The sequence below is a fragment of the Periplaneta americana genome, chromosome 2 (assembly GCF_040183065.1).
Source record: "Periplaneta americana isolate PAMFEO1 chromosome 2, P.americana_PAMFEO1_priV1, whole genome shotgun sequence".
Classification (NCBI taxonomy): Eukaryota; Metazoa; Arthropoda; class Insecta; order Blattodea; family Blattidae; genus Periplaneta; species Periplaneta americana.
The window spans coordinates 214548936-214572628 of NC_091118.1; the positions used below are offsets into that span (position 1 = coordinate 214548936).

General features: G+C 36.1%; 1 protein-coding gene and 1 long non-coding RNA gene across 12 annotated transcripts in view; one reads left to right on the top strand and one right to left on the bottom strand.

Moving 5' to 3' along the window:
- Window positions 1-23693, bottom strand: part of LOC138695117 (uncharacterized) — a 51238-nt gene that overhangs the window by 17959 nt on the left and 9586 nt on the right. The window contains exon 1 of one of the 2 annotated variants that reach the window (XR_011331061.1): window positions 7328-7350. The exons of the other annotated variant lie outside the window; for it this stretch is intronic. This is a non-coding gene — a long non-coding RNA (uncharacterized lncRNA). Of the gene's footprint in view, window positions 1-7327; window positions 7351-23693 lie in introns of those variants that run through there. 2 annotated transcript variants of the gene reach the window in all.
- The window catches only part of tmod (tropomodulin), a 242200-nt gene that overhangs the window by 468 nt on the left and 218039 nt on the right, over window positions 1-23693 (top strand). The gene's annotated exons all lie outside the window — the stretch shown is intronic.

The following is a 23693-nucleotide window of genomic DNA, read 5'->3' on the forward strand; positions in this document are numbered from 1 at the left end:
CAAAGGTGATAGGACGTTCTTCGGGTTAACAATGCAGAGATGAGAGAGATGCTGGTCACGAAGAAAAAAAAAATTCCCAAATTTTGCATCACCAAATTCTTTTCTTTTATCTTTCATGGAAAGCACATACCCGTAGCACCTGTTTCACTCCGCATTCGCAGGGCAGCCTTCTTTTGTTAATTCCTTAGGAAATAAGTTCAGAACAAATCTGTTACTATTCTGGGGTAAAAGCTTCCAGAGCTTGATGCTGCGGTTATTAAACTTTTTTTTTTTAATTATGATTAGTTACAGTTATGGGTCCTAACATTTTATTATTGTTTTTAAAGAATATTCAGGCTATTCATGTATCTAACGGACAAGATTTTTTTCAGCAATATAAATAGTTCGTACGTTGAAATGGGCAAGAACTAAGTTAGTCTATCGATATATTTACAAATGACTCTTCGAATGTTCTGGCAGGTGGAGCGTTTTTTAAGCAAGAACTTGGAGATCTTCCGAGGCGAAAGTCTAGGGCGTTTGTAACTAGGAGGAATAAATAAAAAAAAATCAGAGACATTATGTCGTTATGAAAATGAGATTAAGCTCTGTGTGTTCATGAAATTATAGGACATTAAACGAACATGATTTAACTCATAAGGAGTAATTAGATTAGACTAATTTAATTAATGTAAAATGTAACAAATTAATTGAATGCAAATGTTATGTAATGATGATGTGTGATTCTTCATGAATTTGTGCACGAACTGTTAACCTATAATTAGAAATATTGAGATTATGGAAGTCTGTTCAACGCTACCATCGCATTGAGTACAGTATTCTCGTGGACCGAGTATCGTTGAGAGTTGATTGTGATTTGATATGCCGGTAGTATACTAAGCATCTGCCCGACCGCTGTCTTCAGGTCCACAGAACGTACTTTCCCGTTAGAAAGAGCCTGACAATATGTCAATAATAGAAAAAGTCTGAAATTTAATTACAAAATATGTGCCGATATATATTTGATAATGAATGTGCCCTGGACCTCTATTGCGAAAAGATGGCTTGGCCGATGCTTATTATATAATTACCAATATGCCGTAAGTTTCCTATAGGCACTTATTAGCCAAGTTTACATTTTTTAATGCTTCCTACACAACAGCCACTGATTGATTGCCAATACAACTCTATTTCTGTCGTCTCAAGCTACCCTGCTACGTTGGAAGTTTGATCCAACGTCCCCGGTTTTGAAGTCTTTTGCCTTTGTTTGACGTGGGAATGGGCACTTGTATTCAAACTGTACGCAGAAAAATTATAATTTCTCCGGTTTTATTTTCTTTGCCTGCCGAGTTATGCTTGCGGGAGAATAGAGTACAATGGCGCAAGAATGAAAGAAAATAATGCGACTGTGTAATGTTAAACGATATGATGATGATGTTAAGTCCGAAGACAGATTGGACCTAATACTCGTAAGTAACACCAATAAGGCATCACTCATGAGGCAACTAAGCCAAGAGATAATAGGGTAGGGGTGACCAGTTCCTTTCCTCCTCCATTACATACATCGCTGACTAGCTACATATTGCACTAATCAGACTTCAGATGCATACAAACAATTGTTCTTCCTCTGACACATATCGTCAAGTGAGATGTACTGCCTGATAATAGATGTACGTATCAGCCAGAACCTCAATCAGAGGTACATATGATATGAACTTTAAAAGCAAAATATTTATTTTTTTAGCTTATAGGCCAGACTGTTCATATTGATTCTTAAAAATGGGTTTTATAGAGCCCGGAGGTTCATTGCCGCCCTCACATCGGTCCCTATCCTGTGGTCGTACCATAGAATCCGTCCCATTCTGAACTGACTCGTATGTTGCGCTTTCGTAACAAGCTATTTTTTTACTGTGATGGGTTGTTAGCTCTTCGCCCAACCCCCAAGCTGGAGGACCACCCTTTATCGGCTGTCCGCGACTAGCTTACTCAATATATTCGCAGCTACCCTCCGTATTATCTGGGGGCCGTTTCCTCTATCCCCAACCTGCGGACGCGTCATCGGAAAAATTTCATTCCTAATTTCGTTTCACTGGACATTGAGGACCGGTGATAATTTGAGACATTCTGGCCTTTTCTTTGGGGGGGAGGGGGGGAGGGGAAGGGGTTAAATAGCGATGAAGATTGAGTTAGTAGGTCGTATGATATTTTATATGCTACGGTTTTCATTTCATGTACATTTATTATTATTGTTATTATTATTAATATTATTATTATTATTATTATTTTAATATTATATTATTGTTATTATATATTATTTTAATATTATATTATTATATTATTATTAGTGTCCACACCTGTGGAGTAACGGTTAGCGCGTCTGGCCTCGAAACCAGGTAGCCCGGGTTCGATTCCCGGTCGGGGCAAGTTACCTGGTTGAGGTTTTTTCCGGGGTTTTCCCTCAACCCAATATGAGCAAATGTTGGTAACTTTCGGTGTTGGACCCCGGACTCATTTCACCGGCATTATCACCTTCATCTCATTCAGAGGCTAAATAACCTAAGATGTGGATAAAGCGTCGTAAAATAACCTACTATATTATTATTTTAATAATAGTAGTAGTAGTGGTAGTAGTAGTAGTATCTGACATAATTAGCAACATTAAATCCAGACGTTTGAGATGGGCAGGGCATGTAGTACGCATGGGCGAATCCAGAAATGCATATAGTGTGTTAGTTGGGAGGCCGGAGGGAAAAAGACCTTTAGGGAGGCCGAGACGTAGATGGGAAGATAATATTAAAATGGATTTGAGGGAGGTGGGATATGATGATAGAGAATGGATTAATCTTTCTCAGGGTAGGGACCAATGGCGGGCTTATGTGAGGGCGACAATGAACCTCCGGGTTCTTTAAAAGCCAGTAATTATTATTATTATTATTATTATTATTATTATTATTATTATTATTATTATTATTATTGGTCTATGGCTGTTGACCAGCACAATAGTATTATAATAAATAAATAGGCCTCTCTCACTCTGAGAGAGGAACATAGGTTAAGGGTGTTTGAGAATAAGGTGCTTAGGAAAATATTTGGGGCTAAGCGGGATGAAGTTACAGGAGAATGGAGAAAGTTACACAACACAGAACTGCACACATTGTATTCTTCACCTGACATAATTAGGAACATTAAATCCAGACGTTTGAGATGGGCAGGGCATGTAGCACGTATGGGCGAATCCAGAAATGCATATAGAGTGTTAGTTGGGAGACCGGAGGGAAAAAGACCTTTGGGGAGGCCAAGACGTAGATGGGAGGATAATATTAAAATGGATTTGAGGGAGGTGGGGTATGATGATAGAGACTGGCTTAATCTTGCACAGGATAGGGACCGATGGCGGGCTTATGTGAGGGCGGCAATGAACCTTCGGGTTCCTTAAAAGCCATTTGTAAGTAAGTAAATATCATCATCATCATTATTATTTACATATGTATGCTAACTTTCATTAGTCGTGCTTTACTAAGGTTACACATTTCAGTATTAGTTTAGAAAGGGGATGATCCATGATAACACAGTTTTTAAGTAAGTTTTCACTTCCTGGGGGAGAGAATAAACATTGCTTTCCTTAAGAAATTGAAATAAAGCAGTCTACGGTGGACGCTTCTATCCCCGCATAATTCCGTGCATAGGAAGAGGGGAATTCCTCCCTGGAAGCCCTTTGAATTAGTCATTCGTCAACAGCGGAAGGGATAGTAACCCTATGCAAGCCGATACTTCCGTCTTCAGGGTCACTCTCCCCGTACGGTGAGCGTTCTTTATCACATACTAACTTTAAAACAAGCCTGTCGCATCCTGCGGTGACACGGCCTGAAACTGTTGTGCAGATTCGTGACAGCAGCGAAGCGGAGCGCGCACCAGGAATGTTTGTGCAGGAATTTCGTATTCAGAGAAATTAACCAAACGGCGAAGAAAATTAACACGCTGCTACGGTGGACTGATGCAGACGCGCTTCCGTTCTAATGGGGACGGAATTTATTAATCAGGCTGTGGTACGCAGCCGTTCACTGTTAGGAGGCCTTGGTAAAAACGACAACAGTTGCAACTTAATATTTTGCACGCAGCCATTTAACCACAGATGTTTTGAAACTAGAGAAATGGATTTTTTTATAAACAAATGACGGTGCAAAGACCTGGATACTGACACAAACAAATGCACTGAATCTATTGACATGAATTTCTTTAAGCCTGCAATTTGAATGTACCTAGTTTCGATCTTGAAAGCTCTGCGCAGATACATGTCATAAATGTGGCTGTTTTTGAAGACCGACTGAGCTATACTGTATAGCAGTGATGTCAAAGCAAGCGCATTTTTCTTACTTTCACGTGGTGCGCGGGCAGCAAGCGCTAAGTATGGAAAGAGGAAGGGTTGTGTATATGAATAAGCAACCTGTTGGATTAAGAAAACAGTGGTGCACAAACTTCAAACGGAACGTGAAATTTTATGTCGTTATTTTTATATGGCTTCTTTCTGTTTGATATTATCTTTATTGTCTGTAAAACAAAAGTACTAACATTGATTTCTTAATATTGCACTTGTGTTTTAAATCTTAATAACATAATAGCGAGTTAAGAAGGAATATTCACTTAAATTCCATAGTAGTATAATATTATACTGTAATGTAGATGAAACACATTATTCATAAAGAAAGTGATATTCCAAAGAAAGAGATTGAGTATGACATGATAAGTTGGAATTGATATTGATGGTATCTTTAGCCTTACAAAAGTAATCAATAAACTAATCAAAACAATATTACAGTACAAAGCAAAGTTACCTAGGTACTGTATCTGTTTTAAGTGTAACTAATATTCCATAGCAAAACTCTTATCGCATTATGCTTTTAAGGTGATATTTGTGAGCAACTTCCTATCATCAGAATATTAAATTATTTTCTCGAAATCTGCTGAAGCTATAGAGCTGACATTTTTACAACACATGGTCACATATCTTTGTTTATGATGTAACAGTATTTGAGTTGTTAATTCATTTTCTTACAAACATATTCCATGCGAATATTTTCAAAATTTTCAATGCGTATCTTCAGTAATACATATTTACGATTAAATTTACGAAAACATTGTTTCAGTATCTGTAAGGCTACTAAATAAACATAGTTATCTGAAAATTTCACCTTTCTGTAAAAAGTTGAGAAAATACTGCTTTTGAATAAAAATGAAACTCGTGAAAAATGAACATTAAAATTAAAACTTACATTCTTATAATGCACTTATACTTCTCAGACAAATCTAAAAATTACCATGGATACAGTTTTAATAAGTTCTCTTCCCTTTATCTATTGAATCAGTGCTGGCCATCCCTGAATATAGCTCGACCAAGCGGCATATACCACCTCATTCGTCTGTCTCTTTCCTTTCCGCTGTAAAGCGCTCAGGCTCTCCTTGGCTCTAAAGCGCGTGCTTGCCCGTATGGGCATCAGTTGACATGACTGGTCTGTACCTTCCCTTCAGGATAGATTTCGAGTTGACTGCAATTTTGTGTTTTTGTTTCCATATAAAAACTTGTTAATTTATTTTAATGCAATCACAGCACATTGTGCATCACTTCGTAATAAATTAACTCACAAATACTGAATATAAACGAAATGCAATATGGTCTCCGACACAGGCAGATGGATGGACAGACAGACGGCAAGTCCAAAACAACTTTTAACGTGATGTGTTTATACGATTGATATTTCAGAAATCTGGACACACTTTCTCCCAATACGGTGACGACATTATTTTGCAATAGACATTGGATGACTGAAATTGTGTTTAAAATAAATTGCGGTAGTTTCGAATCCAGCAAGCCGTGATAGAACAAGGATGAGGAAACAAATAGTAAATGTGACATCATGATGAATTATTATAGACTCTGTTATTATTCGTAAACAGATGTTAGTGACTAATAAATTCGGGGAATATATTTACTGTTTTTAAGGAACCCGGACGTTCATTGCCGCCCTCTCTTAAACACGCCATCGGTCCCTATCCTGAGCAAGATTAATCCAGTCTCTACCATCATATCCCACCTGCCTCTAATCCATTTTAATATTATCCTCCCATCTACGTCTCGGCCTCCCCAAAGGTCTTTTTCCCTCCGGCCTCCCAACTAAAACTCTATATGCATTTCTGGATTCGCCCATACGTGCTACATGCCCTGCCCATCTCAAACGTCTGGATTTAATGTTCCTAATTATGTCAGGTGAAGAATACAATGCGTGCAGTTCTGTGTTGTGTAACTTTCTCCATTCTCCTGTAACTTCATCCTTCTTGGCCCCAAATATTTTCCTAAGCACCTTATTCTCAAACACTCTTAACCTCTTTTCCTTTCTCAAAGTGAGAGTCCAGGTTTCACAACCATACAGAACAACCGGTAATATAACTGTTTTATAAATTCTAACTTTCAGAGATGACAAAAGCTTCTCAACCGAATAATAACTGACATTTCCCATATTCATTCTGCGTTTAATTTCTTCCCGAGTGTCATCTATAATTTGTTACTGTTGCTCCAAGATATTTCAACTTTTCCACTTTTTCAAAGGATAAATTTCCATTTATTATATTTCCATTCCGTATTATGTTCTGGTGACGAGGCATAATCATATATTTTGTCTTTTCAGGGTTTACTTCCAAACCTATCTCTTTACTTGCTTCAACCTAAAATTCTTGTGTTTTCCCTAATCGTTTGTGGATTTTCTCCTACCATATTTATGTCATCCACATAGACAAGAAGCTGATGTAACCCGTTCAATTTCAAACCCTCCCTGTTATCCTGGACTTTTCTACAAATGCGGGAAGTATAAAAATAGAAATAAAAAAATGATCTTTTATTTCAAATCCCAAACATCCTTACAATCTGAACCATCCCAATCGCGAACAGCATAAATGTGTGTCGCTATTATAGGGATTCCATGAATCCTGCCGACTTTCTCGTTTTCAGTAGGCCTGTACGAAAATTGTATTCTGGGAACACCTCAAAATAATTTGTTATAGTATCGCAATATTTTCTCTAATGAGAAAATAAGAAATGCATTTAATACCACACACAAAAAAAGACGACAGAAATAAATGGCAGTGCTATAAACACAAAGCAGTCAGTGTGGCCACCGACCAGCAAGGAGCAGGAAGGTCATTGTTTGGTGATCATGATGGCAGGCACAGTTTGCTCACTTGTAGCTAGTTGTTCGTTGCGAAGAGCTGTTAGGTGGAATTGCTGTTAGCGGTCTCCGCCAGGGCGTGGTGCCTACTCCGGTCACGCTGTTCGTCGTTATAAAAAGCGCCGTGCTTTTACCTGTGCCACATACCGGTGACATCCGGCAGATGCCAGTCGGAACAACGAAGATCGACAACAAAGGAAGTCCGTCACTTCCAGTTACAAGGAAAATGAATTTGGGTACCGCTACGACGTGACGATGAGACGAAACGACTTTGAATTAAATTTGAACTAGTGGCTTGTGCAGCAAACCCTGCAAACTAAGTTCATTAGACGTTCAAATAAACATTTTTCAGATTTATTTTCAATGAAGAATACCAGACATTCTGAAAGTTATTTGCTTCCATAATAATGAAAGATACTCTCTCTCGAGCCAATACTGAAGAGAACCACGCATATAAATATCTACACCACACCGCCATTAAATATATGAAAAAGACCCAACCCCATTTGATTAATAACTTTAAAAATATTTGATTTTTAATAATATTATTATCATCTTACGAAAGCTTTCAGTAACATATACTATATAGCCGCCACTCAGTAAAATATAGAAATCAAAATCTAATTCAAGTTATTCTCTACATCTACTTATATAACCCCAAAACGTTTCACTTTCATATCATCAATATAGCATTAATATGTATAATTAATGAAAAATAGTCACATCATGGCATTAACTACAATAATATTCCATTTCTAATGGTAATAATGTCATCAAACCACCTCAAGTTTTGCAGTTTTTAATATCCAATACACAGCTGTACCCAGAAAATTACACACCACAGAATCGAACCCGTAAATTATTTTTAGTAAGTTAAGTTTTTAATAACCAATTTAATTTTAACTGTAAATATATCAGCATTCTTGCAGATCATGGCCTTCGTGTAATATTGTTTACTGTAGTGTGTGTTTTGTTTTATTCTGAAATGCAACACGGTCGACTTGATGCTCGCTTCGCTTCTCCTTTACAAAAAAGCGAAGGGAATATCAAGTCGGCCGTGAATGGTATTAGCTAGTTCTCAAAACTGACGACAGATGGATTTTGGAAAATAGGAAAATTATGTTTAAAAATTGACATTTCACTGAAACCTACTATTTTTCCGAAAAACTTTGAGTTCCAAGCTTCAAAATGAGGGGTCATTTATTAAAATCCGTCCAGCCGTTTTCCCGTAATTTCCATTACCAGTTCAAATTATATATATATTGCTAGCAAAAATTAATACATTTACAAAGATTTTAGTTATTGTGCTCTTGTTTCGGGCGCGTGGTAGCTTAACACTGCAAGCCGGGAGATTGCGGGTTCGATTCCTGATTTCTCCATTGATCTAATCCTTCCGGTCGCACTATGAAATGAGCACCAGGGGCATTTCCATTTGAAGGCGGACACATCCCTGAAGGTGGGAGCCTTTACTCCCCGCCACCCTCTGGGCCGATTTGGCTTGTATGGGTCCACTTTACATTTACTTTACTAGCCTATTGTTAAAATCCGCCTTAGCCACTTTTGGACGAAACTGTGTTAGGAATTACTGAAGCTCTTCCCTTTTCTCTGTCATTCTATTGGCACATGATTTCCTATACTACAATTTATTCCTTTTATTTTAAACGTTAAAATCTTACTGTTCCGTCAGTGTGTCAGTTCCAAAACCCACCTTGTTCATATTGTTTCCATTAACCGCCTCATCTTCATGTCATTATTAATAAAATAAATTACAATTTGCAGGGATTTTCTGTGATTTATCCAAAGCATTTGACTGTATAAATCATAAAGTGCTGCTAGACAATTAGATTATTGTGGAATTAAAGGCGTTGCACACCAATGATTTCACTCATATCGCATACATACGGAACAGAAAGTAAAAATCAATAGAACTATGAAACCTGCCTCTACAAGGGGAACTATTTATAATGGAATTCCTCAAGGATCAATATTATGTCCCCTACTTTTTCTAGTGTCCATAAATTATCTTGCCCCCCCCCCCAATATAAGATGTAGGTCATCACATATTATTTGCAGATGACACAAGTACAGTAATTGCAGCCAATAACTCCAACACATTCCAATCTTCAACAGAGGAAATTCTCTTCAAAATATGTGACTGGTTCTCAGCCAATAAATTAGTATTAAATTGTAACAAAACTAACATAATTCAATTTAAATCCTTTCCAAATTCAACGTCGCAAATTTCAAACCTAATAATTTAATAGCAGGTCCCTAACTTGGCTTATAAATCGATAATGTTTTAAATTGGAAATATCATATTAAAGAAAATTCAATATGTTTTACGATTAGATTTATGCAAGAGATAGTAGATATCAATATGTTAAAAACAATACACTTTGCATACACTTCCACTCGGTAATGAGGTTTGGAATAATATTCTGGGGAAATTCCACAGATAGTAACAGTACATTCCTACTACAAAAAAAAAGAGTAATTAGAATAATAGTATGTGCCAAATCTAGGGAATCGTTTGACCATTTTCAGAAACTGTTAAGAGAATGAAGCAAGGTAGGTTCCCCCTGCTCCAATATTTAGAGGAGGAAAATACGAACCTAAACTTCACACGAGCACCACCTTCCCGGAAGGGTTACTACTTATTGATTTATATCATACACAAGCCCCTGTTTTAACGTCTGCAAGGATACTTTCAATACAAATGGATCCAGTCATGTAATGATCCACAATAAATTCAGTCATCAGTTATTTCGTAAGCTTTTCGCATCTTCAAGAACTCTGAAGTCAAACGTGGACCAACATTTTGCTGGTCTCCCCCCGGGCTTGTGTAATCCAGTAATGTTTTGAACGGTCTCTGTTGTCATTCTTAAATCCGTGCGTCTTAGTCTCATTTCCGATCTATTTTTTCTCCAGTTTGTATATCTGAACTTCACAAATGTGTATTCCGCCAGCTGCCTGTGTTGAATGGATTTTTTTCTTTTGATTTGACTTTCAATTTTGACCAGGGTTGCCAACTATTTCCTGTATAAATAAGGTCGACTATAGAATCGACGAAATGTCGTATACAAAACTGATTTACTTCAAAACAAGAGCTTCATATTATTTTACATTACAATGATAACCGCACAATATGAAAATGCAGAACATAATAAATAATAATAATAATAATAATAATAATAATAATAATAATAAATAATAATAATTAATAATAATAATAATAATAATAATAATAATCCGTGGCGCTACAGCCCGTGAAGGGCCTAGACCGACCAGCCGGCGGCTGGCCTCACGCCCACATGCCGAAGCAGAGGTGTACGATCATCCAACTAGAATGGAGGTATCGTGTGGTTAGCACGATGATCCCTCCAGCCATAACATAATAAATAGTATATACAAAATTTGTAATGTGTGACGACACATGTCTGCAGTCTCCATGTTAGTCGTTTGTGTATATGTAAATACATAGTGAACCGTAAGTAATGTTACTAATTATTTCAGGGGGCTATTCTTTGAGATATTTCAAACAAAAAAGTTTAATACGATTTTGCTTCCTTTCCGAGATAACAATTGTTTTATATGAACCATTTCGTGGGGTGTTTTGGGAAAGCCATTGATTTAATTCCCAATATGCTCAGTCAATTTAAGAGAGCAGTGTATTATGACAATAAATGATTGAAAGAATTTTAGTTTTATTCTTTAAATGTGCAGAAATTTGATCCGAACAAATGTAACATTGAAAAATTACTTAAGTTAAATTTGTTGAGATCAAATTTCGGCACATTTAAAGGTATTTCAATAATTTATCATAATAGGGCTACACTGTTCTCTTAAATTTACTGAACATATTGGGAATTAAATCAATGTCCTTCCCGAAACACACTATGAAATGTTTCATATAAAACAATTAGGCCTATTATGTCGAAAAGGAAGCAAAATTGTATAAAATATTTTGTTTGAAATATCTCAAAGAATACTCTCCTGAAATTGACATTACTTGATCTACGGTTCACCCTTTATACAGGGTGGAAGCGAAATAACCCTGCAGATTTTCAGAGCGAATAGCTCATGTTGTATGTAACAAAGAACTATAGGCCTTATATCATATTGGTGAAAAGTTCATAGTTTTTTTTTTTTTTAGAAAAATGTTTTTCTCAAATGTTTAACACCCTCTTATTCGGTAACCATTGTGAGTAGGGTCGTGATTTTTGTCCATATCGATAGGGAAACTAATAAAGAATAATTTGTCCCTGTGGCGTATTTCAATAGTGTGGACGGTTTTCGTGTAAATTTAATTGTAAATATCTCTGATTTAAAGCCACTGCACGATGCGAGTTGATTGCAACACAGCGCCAGAGAACAGCTCATCTAGCGATGACCTCTTAGATTTGTATCACGAGAAGAGTGTGTTAGCGGCGATGTTGCCGGACTACTGAAACTTCAAACTTAATTTTCCAATTAACCGTGCATTTAACTTAATACAGGTTTTCTATTTGTTTAAGACCCGATTGTATAAAACTCCCTGACTAAATATTATAGATTTATTAATTTGTCCTACAGAATAATATCTGTAATATTGACCATTAATATTTGAGGAGAAAAATTCGCTCCGGCGCCGGGGATCGAACCCTGGTCCTTGGTTCTACGTACCAAGCGCTCTGACCACTGAGCTACGCCGAATTCAATCCACAGCACCGGATCGAACTTTCCTCCTTCGATGTTTCCCTTTGTGACAAATTAATAAATCTATAATATTCTCATAGCTGCAGTGCATATGTCTGTACAGATTACTGTGCACTTAACTGCGGAATCCCGGCCAAACAAGTCACTCAACTGAGTGCGCTCCTAGTATAATGGCAGTTGATATTGGATATATACGTCAACATATATGCCTAACTTGGAGTCAGGCCAAAAGGGAAACATTGAAGGAGGAAGGTTCGGTCCGGTGCTGTGGATTGAATTCGGCGTAGCTCAGTGGTCAGAGCGCTTGGTACGTAGAACCAAGGACCCGGGTTCGATCCCCGGCGCCGGAGCGAATTTTTCTCTTCAAATATTAATTCCCTGACTAAAGATCAATTTTGATCGAAGATCGGAAAGTGAACCGAGTTCAGACACTTCTTCTATTGTATAAAACTTTCCTGCGATCAAATTACCTTGGTTCAAATGCAATCTAAGTTCACGTGAAAAGGATTTGGCAACATCGCATAAACAGGTGAAGTATGCGATGCGCGGGCCATGTTGTACAGGTTTGTTCAGTGTTGCCAATCTAGCGACTTTAACTCTTTTTCAACGACAATTTCTTTTAAATTGTATATTGCTTAAATAGGGATTTAGCGACCTTTTTAGCACCCATTAGTGACAAAATTTAATATTTGTTTGTTGATAATGAGAAATCTAGCAACTTTTTAACTACTTTTTGGCGACTTTCCGTACACTGTGTTGGAGACACTGGTTTGTTTTGTGCAATGTAAATAATGGCGGACAATAAGAAAAAGTTTGACTGTTCTCCAAATTGTTATCATGTTATGGTGTTTGATATTGCTAAACATAATAATTCTTTATAAAACGACAATTTTCGTTTAGTAATACAGTTAATTGAAAATTTATGAATGTACCTATCATATCCATTAATAATTAATGGTTGTTATAAACATAATACAATTATAGGTTATGTTATTTGATATTGTTGAACACGATAGAGCCTTAATATAAGAATGTTTGTGTATTAAGGCAAGAAATTGAAAAAAATATATATATATGTACCTTTCATCTCTATTAATATTAATAATAATAATATTGAATATTTTATTTGCACAATCTGTCACTCGTATATTTCAAACAGAAAAGAAATAACTGAACTTGGATCATCTTACTTAATCGGAGAAATTTGTTCAGTCAAAGTTGACTTTAGTTTAAAACAAATTAATCTCAGATTAGACTTTATATAACACAAAATTTCAAGTTCAGCTAGAACGAGGATCAATTTAACCTCTGATCTAAGATTAGATGGTTTATACAGGGACATCATTTTATTTTTACTTCAATTTTTATTATACCTGAGTTTTTTAATGTACTTCACTCCCACCCCCTCTACTAGTGAACTTGCAACCGATCTCCACACAGAACCAAGCGTATACAGTCAAAGTCGCCTTACGGTCTTAGTAAACACAAACAGTACTGACTTAGAGAGTATAGTACGTTCCAGAAATATGTTCGCTTTCAATATTGAATCATATTCTCGCACAGGTACTGTCGTCCGTTTGCCTATGTCGCATCCCGGTTTCCCCCACCCACTTCTGCCCGTCCCTTTGCGGCTGGGCTGTCTTAGCTCTTTTCTCAGAACCTTAATTTTTGTTAGGAATTGGACGTCTACGTAATATTATATAACTGTTTAAAATAACTTAAATAAAAAGGTCTCGTTAAGTAATTAACTGTCACGTGATTTCCCTCCTTTCTACGACTCTCGACAAAACCACTTGAACGGATAATAAATAGCATGTCTGAATAATTTTATCTTTTCGGATCGGGTAGAAGTGAAGATTGAATTTACAGTACGTAAGGTACTCTAAGAGTAGGTACAGAATTATTTCAACATGAGTTAGTAGTACGAAAGACGAAACTGGTAATTGGAATTAGGTACAATAGTACTGTATATAGTGCGATAATATGCAAAAAAGAATTGAAACCTGTATAGAAATGAAAGGCCATCATTTTCAAATATGTGTTTAAATATCAATGTTATGATTATTTTTCAATTTAACTTCATTCTCTATAGTGTACACTAATGTGCTGTACACAGTATAATATACACTGCATAATGAATACGTCCACATGGACAGCTCAGTTCGTGAGTAAAAACACTCATTGTTAATACTGTACTGTATTTTGATTAAAGAAAAACCTAATGAAAATTATCAAACTCAAAATCGCGATATTTCCTACTTTACGTAAATGGATGAACTACTTTTCATCCCTCCTATACCTAGTAAAGTGATTTGTTTGTATCTTACGCCAGTATCATTGAACTCCAGTGGAAGGGGTGTTTCCGGTTCACAACCTTTAAGCCAAAGGTATAGCCAGGTTGATATTAGAAATGTTAGTAAAAATAAAATGATGTCCCTGTACAATCGGGCCTAAGGTACCCTATCGTCGCCTTCAATCTGGAAGTTATTTCACTTCCACCCTGTATACGTCTTGTAGTCAGCAGGCTATATTACATTAATATTTGATGTCATAGGATATGGTTATAATCTCAAGTTCATTACCTGAGGTCATCTCCAGAGCTACTAGAAATTGTCGGCGCATCAAATCGTGTTTGTACTAGTGTCATGTGCTTCAGATGCGTTACTTAGCAAAAGAATGAACTGTTTTAATGCATACACATAGGCCCTATTCTAAGGTTTATTTCATTGAGGGAGATATTCAGGTCGTAACGAGAAAGTTTTGCAGTGCTTGCATTCCGACTTTTATCTCCAGATCGCCTCACAGGACGTCATTATGCACATGCCAGGCAAGCAACTCAGCCGTGGGAAAGTTGCTGAAAGTGGAAGCTAAATTCTTATGCACTCTTCAAAGCAATAGTCACTTGTTCCATTCTGTTCTCAGAATGATTCGAGACTAACAAATTAAGGTACAGTATATATCAGACTGCTGCATTGTAGTTAAATCGCTCGCTTGAACTCGGTCGAGTGAGATACGATCGGTCGTGATACGCTCGTAATAAATAGAAGCACAGTACAGGGTCATCTCACCGACATGTCTTATCTTGTATGGAAGGCGACAGATAAGATACACATATGTTTTGCTCACACGGTAAAAATAAGGCTTTATTTTCTGCGTTTATGACAAACGTTTAATGGAACGTACCAAAACAGGAACATGAAGTTATAAATAAAATAGTATGAAAAACTTCGATATACAGTTATTATTGCTAATTAATAATTATTCAATATTTGATTTACCACATATATAATATCATAGGTCCATACATAGTGTTCCGCCTATATACTGCGACAATGTAGAAACGTTTTACAAAATATTATTGATATAGCAGTAGATTAATAACAATATTAGTACAGAGATAACGTCACAGAAAATATAATAAAACGAATAATCATGCTGCACAACTGTTACAGACGCAAAGATTGATACACTAATATTATTATTAGAGATTATTATTATTATTATTATTATTATTATTATTATTATTATTATTATTATTATTATTATTATTATTATTACTAGAAAACTTGATACAGTGCTTGCTTTATCGTGATTGTGTTCTCAGTTTATAATAATTACATTTACATCCAATAACATCTATCAGATGTGGCAAAAACAAAACCACTCCTGTGTGGGGGGGGGGGAAACAATTACAACATTTATATTACATTTTAAAGCAAGTTTTGTAGCTGTACTATGGAGAGGTTAGTTAAACATTGCAAAGTTTTGAAATGATAAACATCTATGATGTTACTACACAGTTCATCACTGTAACAAGAACGAATGTCTAACGCTCGGCTTATACCGTTCGAGGATTTATCGCTCGTGACAATTTTACCCATCATGCATGTGCGCTACCTATCGGATTATGCTATGAACTACTTGGCGCTCGAGCGAAAACGTCCGATGCAGACCTCTGGTATATATTAATTTTATCGAGATTTTGGTTCGTCAGGTACTAAAATTAGATGCAAGAATATTAATTTAATTTTATTAGAAAGTAGCTTATAAATCGTACTTGTTGTTGCTAGGGAACAGACTGCGTCACACCGCTCGATGCCCGTTGTCAACTCCTGCATATGCATACTATTACAGAAGTTATAACTCTGCATCGCCACATGCCATCTGCCCAGGGCTATGAATAAAGATTGGAACAATTCCTGCTCGCTTTACCACATGCCTCGCCAAACAAGAGATACACTGATGCTATATTCGACTGGCTTGGACTAAAAGGGCGCGTATTCGATGCCGGGAGAGCCAGGGTCTTTATCTATGTATGTCCAGGAACCACTCAGCGGCATGCACATTCTTTCTTGGTGGTAGAAGTGGTGGTTGTCCGGCCTCATTTAATGATGTCTCTTATTAAACAAATACAGGGACATCATTTTATTTTTACTAACATTTTTAATATTAACCTGTCTATACCTTTAGAGAACCGGAAACACCGCTTGCTCCCCCCTCCAAGACTGGAGTTCCATGATACTGGCGTAAAACACAAATCACTCTACTAGGTATAGGAAGGAAGAAAAGTAGTTCATCCATTTACGTAAACTAGGAAATATCGCGATTTTGAGTTGATAATTTTCATTAGGTTTTTCTTTAATAAAAGTACAGTACTGTATTAAGAATAAGTGTTTTTACTCACGAAGTGAGTTATCCATGCGAACGTATTCATTATGCAGTGTATATTATACTGTCTACAGTATATTAGCGTACAATATAGAGAAAGAAGTTAAATTGAAAAATAATCATAATATGAATATTTAAACACAATTTTGAAAATGGTAGCCGTTCATTTCGATACAGGCTTCAGTTCTTTTGTGCATATTATCGCACTATAGACTATTGCATCTAATTCCAATTGCCAGTTTCGTCCTTCGTACTAGTAACTCATGTTGAAATAATTCTGTACCTACTCTACGTACTGTGAATTCTATCTTCACTTCTGCCCGACCCGAAAATATAAAATTACTCAGACATGCTATCTGTAGAAAGGGAGGAAATCACGTGACATTTAATTACTTAACGAGGCCCTTTCATTTAAGGTAAATTAAACAGTTGTATAATATTACGTAAACGTCCAATTCCTAAGAGAAATTAATCTTTTCAGAAAAGAGCTAAGACAGCCCAGCTTTTACAGAGGGGGGAGCAGAAGCAGGTGGGGGAAATCGGGATGCGACGTAGGCAAACGGACAGTACCTGTGCGAAAATATGATTCAATATTGAAAGCTCTTTCGTCACTGGAAAACGCGAACATATTTCTGGAACGTACTATACTCAGTAACTCAGTACTGCTTACTATCTGCGGTCTTGGTTCTGTGTGGAGTTGGGACTTCCTTAGTAGAAGGGGTGGGAGTGAAGTACATTAAAAAACTCAGATACAATAAAAATTGAAGTAAAAATAAAATGATGTCCCTATATAATAGGAATCTACACAGACAGCAAAATAAGTGTCAAAATAAATAACTGTATATCCGAAAGAAAATTAGTTAATAATGGAGTTCGACAAGGTTGTCCACTATCACCAACTTTATTTAATATTTATATAAATGAAATTATTTTAAAATGGAACCACATCTACACATCAGGAATCAAAATAACCAGTGCTCTAACATTAAATACCTTACTCTATGCCGATGATCAAGTCATAATTTCCAATTCAGAGGATAATTTACAAAGAGGATTATATACATTAAATAAAATATTAAAAGATTTTGGGACGGAAATTTCAGCACAAAAATCAAAAGTAATGGCATTTTTAGGACAAGACCCAGTCAGAAGTAAGATAATACACAATAGCCAATGCCTCGAACAAGTGCAAAATTCCAATTAGCCTATCTGGGTTGTGAAATATCTTATCAAAATGAAAAAGATGTGAACAAGAAAATTACCAAATTTACACAAATTCTAGGAATAATAAACAATACATTAGAAGCTAAATTAGTACAAAAATCTACAAGAATAAAAATATAAAATTCACTAGCATTACCCTCCCTTTTATACGGAAGCGAGATTTGGACATTAAAGAAAAAAGACATGAACAGAATCAAAGCAACCGAAATGAAATTCTTCAGGACACCTACTCTTTTAGACGAAAAAGGAATGAAGAAATTTTAGAACAATTAGAATTAGTCAGTAGAAGAAAAAATCAACAGATACAAATTAAATTGGCTAGATCATGTAAGTAAAATGGAAAATTCAAGAATCCCAAAAATTATGATGCAGTATAAACCTAGAGGACATCGTCGGCCAGGAAGACCTTTTAGAAGACTGCTAGATGGGGCCGAAACAGGTCTACAGAGGCCTAATTCGTGAAGGATGATGATGCTGATCAAACAAAGGTGGAATAATTTGCATGTAGCTACGTCACGTGATTGATAGAAACAGTTAACATTTCTTTACAGACAATAATTATACATCCTTTTCGTTTAATGTTGGAATTTAAAGACTGCAGCTTCGGTATAAAGCAGTGAGAGGGAATGGTACTTGTAGAAACAAATTGGTGGACACATACAGTAGCTATCTACGATGAAGTTATTGGAATGGTTGATGATCCAATATGCCAGCAGTTATTTATTTTTTGAAAACCCTGTATATTTATATTTATTGAGGATAATATGAACAATAACGGCCCTAAAAGATAGTCTGTTTCCTTCCAAATGTCTTTAAACGAAAAGGATGTATAATTATTGTCTATAATGTTAGATTTTAAAGGTTTGCGTCTGTTCTGATAGGCCACATAAGACAATCAGCCATAGGCTACTAGTTGTATATTGTAGCTTTCCAGGAATAGCCGGCTGTGTTGAGCAACAGGAAGGAAGACGAATGAATGAAGCTGTTGTAAAACGACAATCAAAATATGCAGACCATTAAATAGACAAAAGAAAGGCTTCTGACGCGACAGAGTACTGCGGAACCGCTAGTTGTCATGACAGCAAACTGCGTCACCGCTAAGTTGAAAATCTGTAATTGAAGTACAATTACTTACGGTTTTTAAGGAACCCGCATTATTTCAGTATAATTATTGAGAATTATAAATTAATACAACTGTATGTATTTCCCGATTAGGGAAAACACGGGAATTTTACTGGAAGCAAGTAAAGAGATAGGTTTGGAAGTAAATCCCGAAAAGACAAAGAATATATGATTATGTGTCGTGACGAGAATATTGTACGAAATGGAAATATAAAAATTGGAAATTTATCTTTTGAAGAGGTGGAGAAGTTCAAATATCTGGGAGCAACAGTAACAAGTATAAATGATACTCGGGAGGAAGTTAAACACAGAATAAATATGGGAAATGCCTGTTATTATTCGGTTGAGAAACTTTTATCATCCAGTCTGCTGTCAAAAAATCTGAAAGTTAGAATTTATAAAACAGTTACATTACCGATTGTTCTTTATGGTTGTTAACTTTGACTCTCACTTTGAGAGAGGAACATAGGTTAAGGGTGTTTGAGAATAAGGTTCTTATGAAAATATTTAGGGCTAAGAGGTATGAAGTTAAAGGAGAATGGAGAAAGTTCCACAACGCAGAACTGCATGCATTGTATTCTTCGCCTGACATAATTAGGAACATTAAATCCAGACGTTTGAGATGGGCAGGGCATGTAGCTCGTATGGGCGAATCCAGAAATGCATATAGAGTGTTAGTTGGGAGGCCGGAGGGGAAAAGACCTTTAGAGAGGCCGAGACGTAGGTGGGAAGATAATATTAAAATGGATTTGAGGGAGGTGGGATATGATGATAGAGAATGGATTAATCTTGCTCAGGATAGGGACCAATGGCGGGCTTATGTGAGGGCGGTAATGAACCTCCGGGTTCCTTAAAAGCCAGTAAGTAAGTATGTGACATTATTTCCGTAATCTCTTCAGTATGCTCCCTTTAGCGGGTGGGCGTGTTACTTGTTGCAAGTGCATATCAACACAAGTTGCGCCTTGAATCCTGAAGTCTGTACGTAACTGCTTCTCCCCCATTGTTTAAATCAGAAATCTTCTTGGGCAGGACGGAGCAGTGACGAATTTAACTGTAAGAAGGTACAGAAGAGCTTTTGCTTTCATAAATTCTGGCGGCGTGTTCACAGAGGACAGAAGATACATTGCATAATAACAGGCTCCGCCAAGTCGAGTCAAGATCGCGAGAGGGGTACAGGCCTGCTTACGGCTTCCACTGCGGGCAGTACACTTGTACACTGCAGTCTATCAGTGGTGGAGCCTATCGAGGTCGCTTGGGGGCACCGGTGCACTGCATTTTGCACCAGGAATATTTATATGCTAAAACATGAACCTTAGCAATGTAATGGATGTTGTTATGCGAACAATTAATTTCATAAGGTCTAAAGGACTCAATCACAGGGACTTCAGGGCACTGCTTGATGGTATTAACAGTATGGGGATTTACTCTACCATACCGAGGTAAGGTGGTGAAGTCGAAAAATTCTGGAACGTTTTCTCGCACTTAGAAATGAAACTGCCTTATTTATGGATGTACATGGGAAACCTGTTAGAAGCCTTGGACATGAAAGAATATATAAGAATAATGCAACAATTGTGCGAAGTTTCGAACGTAGATTTGAGGATATTAGAGATCTTGAACAACAATTTAAGATATTTGCAATATCTTTTTCAGTGAGTGTCCTGGATATTCCTGCTGAACTACAATTAGAAATACTTGATTTACAAAGCGATATTGAGCTAAAGGATAAGTATCAAAACAAAAAGTATTAACCATTTCTATACTTGTTTTCCACGAGAAAGGTTTCCTAAACAGTACAATCTTGCTGCAAGAACGTTGTAAATGTTCGGAACAACCTACGTATGCGAAACACTCTTTTGTTTAATGAAGTTTACAAAGTCACGTCACAGAAACAACTAAGTGATGAACAGTTGAAAGCATGTTTGCGATTGGCTGGTACCAAAACAATAGCTCCGAGAATTAAATAGCTGCTTACTAACAGAAAACTGCAAAAATCGCAGCGGATCTCTGATGTTTAAGAAAAAGTACTATTATTAGAGAATTGTATTTGAATGACAACGTTTGTACAGTTGTTTTATTTTGTTAATTGAATTGTATAGCAATGAGAAGAAGACAAACAGTATATTAATCTGTATAAAAGTGTATATTTTGTTTTGTTTCATTATTGTGCAAACATGCAAAAATTTGTTTCGTATATAGTTAACTGTACAAAATTGTATAGAGTACTGTTTTTCAGTATAGTGCAATTAACAGTGAAAGCGTGCTTCAATTAAAAGCTGAAATTAATTTACATTCTTATCACAAATTTGGTTCACATACAAGTTGTTAGCTCCGCCACTGTGGAAGCAGCTACCCTTGCCCGCAGGCGTACGTCAGGGCTTGAGGGTTTGTACGTACGCACGAGAGTGTAGTCACTTGACGGTCCCTGGCATAATAAGAAAATCAGCGTGTCCCAGAAACTCCGTGCACATCATTCGAAGAGGCAACCCAAATAACGCAATCAGGAGTGGGTGAACATTCTAGTTTAACGACTTTTAATACAAAAAATAAAAACAAATCTTAAGGGAGGCGAAGAGTGAAATTTTTGTCATTTTCAGTAAAAAATCGCGTTTTCGTTTTCTTGTAAAAAAAAAACATTAATCAGAAATATCTTGTTTATGCGTTGAGCAAGTTTCAATGCTCTGCGACGCTCGAAAGCATAAAAATTATGCAATATATAAATGGCTGCACCCTTGAACTTCAATTCCAAGCTATTTTCTCACACTTTTTTTCAGCACATTTCGTCTGGTTCGAAGTGTATAGACTCTTACAATTTTTTATGATAGGAACATGAAATTTTTACTGTACGTTCTATAGGCCTATACTTCGCTTAACAAAATAGCGCATGGGTTTTATGATTAAATGATTATTTTAAAATAAAAAAATGAAATATTGACAATGTCAATGTAAAATTTCTGTTTTTAGGTATGCAGTGTGTATAAAAATTGGTTTCCTCCTTTTGTAGTAAAGATATATGTTTTAAAATGCACTTAAATCACGTGGTAATTGATGCATATAGAAAATTAGGATTTATAATCAGAAATACAAAAGAATTAAAAAATATAAATACTATTGATACTCTATACAAAACTCTAGTTAGAAGTAAGCTAGAGTATGCGTCTGTAATATGGGCACCTCAGTTCCAGTCCCGTCAGATGCAAATAGAAAGGATACAGAAAAGATTTTTACATTATTTACATTTTAAAAAAACATCACGTGTCGTCTTATGACAAGCAAATTTGATATAATCAGTTACTTTCTGAATTTAATTATAAAACTTTAAAATCTCGACGATTAATAAATAGCCAAATTTTACTCTATAAGACTGTTAACGGTATAGTGAATAACTGCGATTTTCTTAAATTCCTTCAGTTCAATGTAAAAAGAACAGAATTACGTCATAGGCAACCTTTTGTTATTCCCATTCCTAGAACTGTTTTCTTCAAGAACTCTCCATTGTTTGTTATGTGTAATACTTACAACTCTCTGTCTTTAAACTGTGATTCTCAATTAGATTTCAATTTAACAGTTAAAATATTTCATACAATATTAAAAATAATTGTATTTCCTTAGATATTTAAATTATGAAGAAGTGTATTATAATGTTTTTACTCTAGTTTTTAAATAATTTTGCATCATTATATTGACATTTGGCACTATATTAACTGCAATACTATATTCTAGCATCTATTACCGTTATGTATTTTCTTTCTTTCGTTTGTGTTGTTTATTTTGTTTTTTTCTTATTATGTGTTTTGTGTATGTATCTATGTAAGCCACCTGTAATTCGAAGCCTGCTTCTGTTGGTGGTGGTTTTAAATAAATAAATACAGGAAAACTAATGCGTGATGTTTTTCTAAATATACCACTGGTCTTGCAAAAAAAAAAAGAAATCAAACAATAGTTTACTCAAAAATTGAAAGACAGATTTCATTTTGAAATGTGCAAAATTTTCATAGTATTTTTGTTAATAACTCAAACTATTTCACTCAGAGAAATGAAACTTCACCACATCATTATCTATCACACCGTGATTATGTGTAACGAAAATCAAGGACATCGCTTGAAAAATGTAGTAAATAGAAATTTCTCCTACCATCCCTCTTAATTGAAAATAACTTTCATCACACCCGATACTCCTTCAAAACGCTAGAAGACACGTGAACCGAACGAGTATACTACAATGTAACTTGAAGAAATGGACGGCGTTTCTGGAACACGCTTTCTCTATGGTGATTATATAGGCATTTGATCACAATGTCCGACAACAGGTTTCGAAAATGTTCTGAAGATACAAAGAAATTGCGACACAAGATGGAAAAATACAAATGAAAATATTCGTAATGTAATAGGCTAGTTATCCTGTTAAAACAAGAATGTTTTCCATGAGAAATTCGCAGGGCTTAAGTGAAGTACTGGTTATGATGCAAGCAAGGTAAGGTATCCTCACCGAGGGACCTCCATCCGACTTCACAATTATATAGAGGCACTTGCCTGTTGATCTGCACCGCGTGGGTTCGATTCTCTCCTAATACCAAATCGCTACTAACCATTCCTTACTTACTGGCTTTTAAAGAACCCGGAGGTTCATTTCCGCCCTCACACAAGCCCGCCATTGGTCCCTATCCTGAGCAAGATTAATCCATTCTCTACCATCATATTCCACCTCCCTCAGATCCATTTTAATATTATCTTCCCACCTACGTCTCGGCCTCCCCAAAGGCCTTTTTCCCTCCGGCCTCCCAACTAACA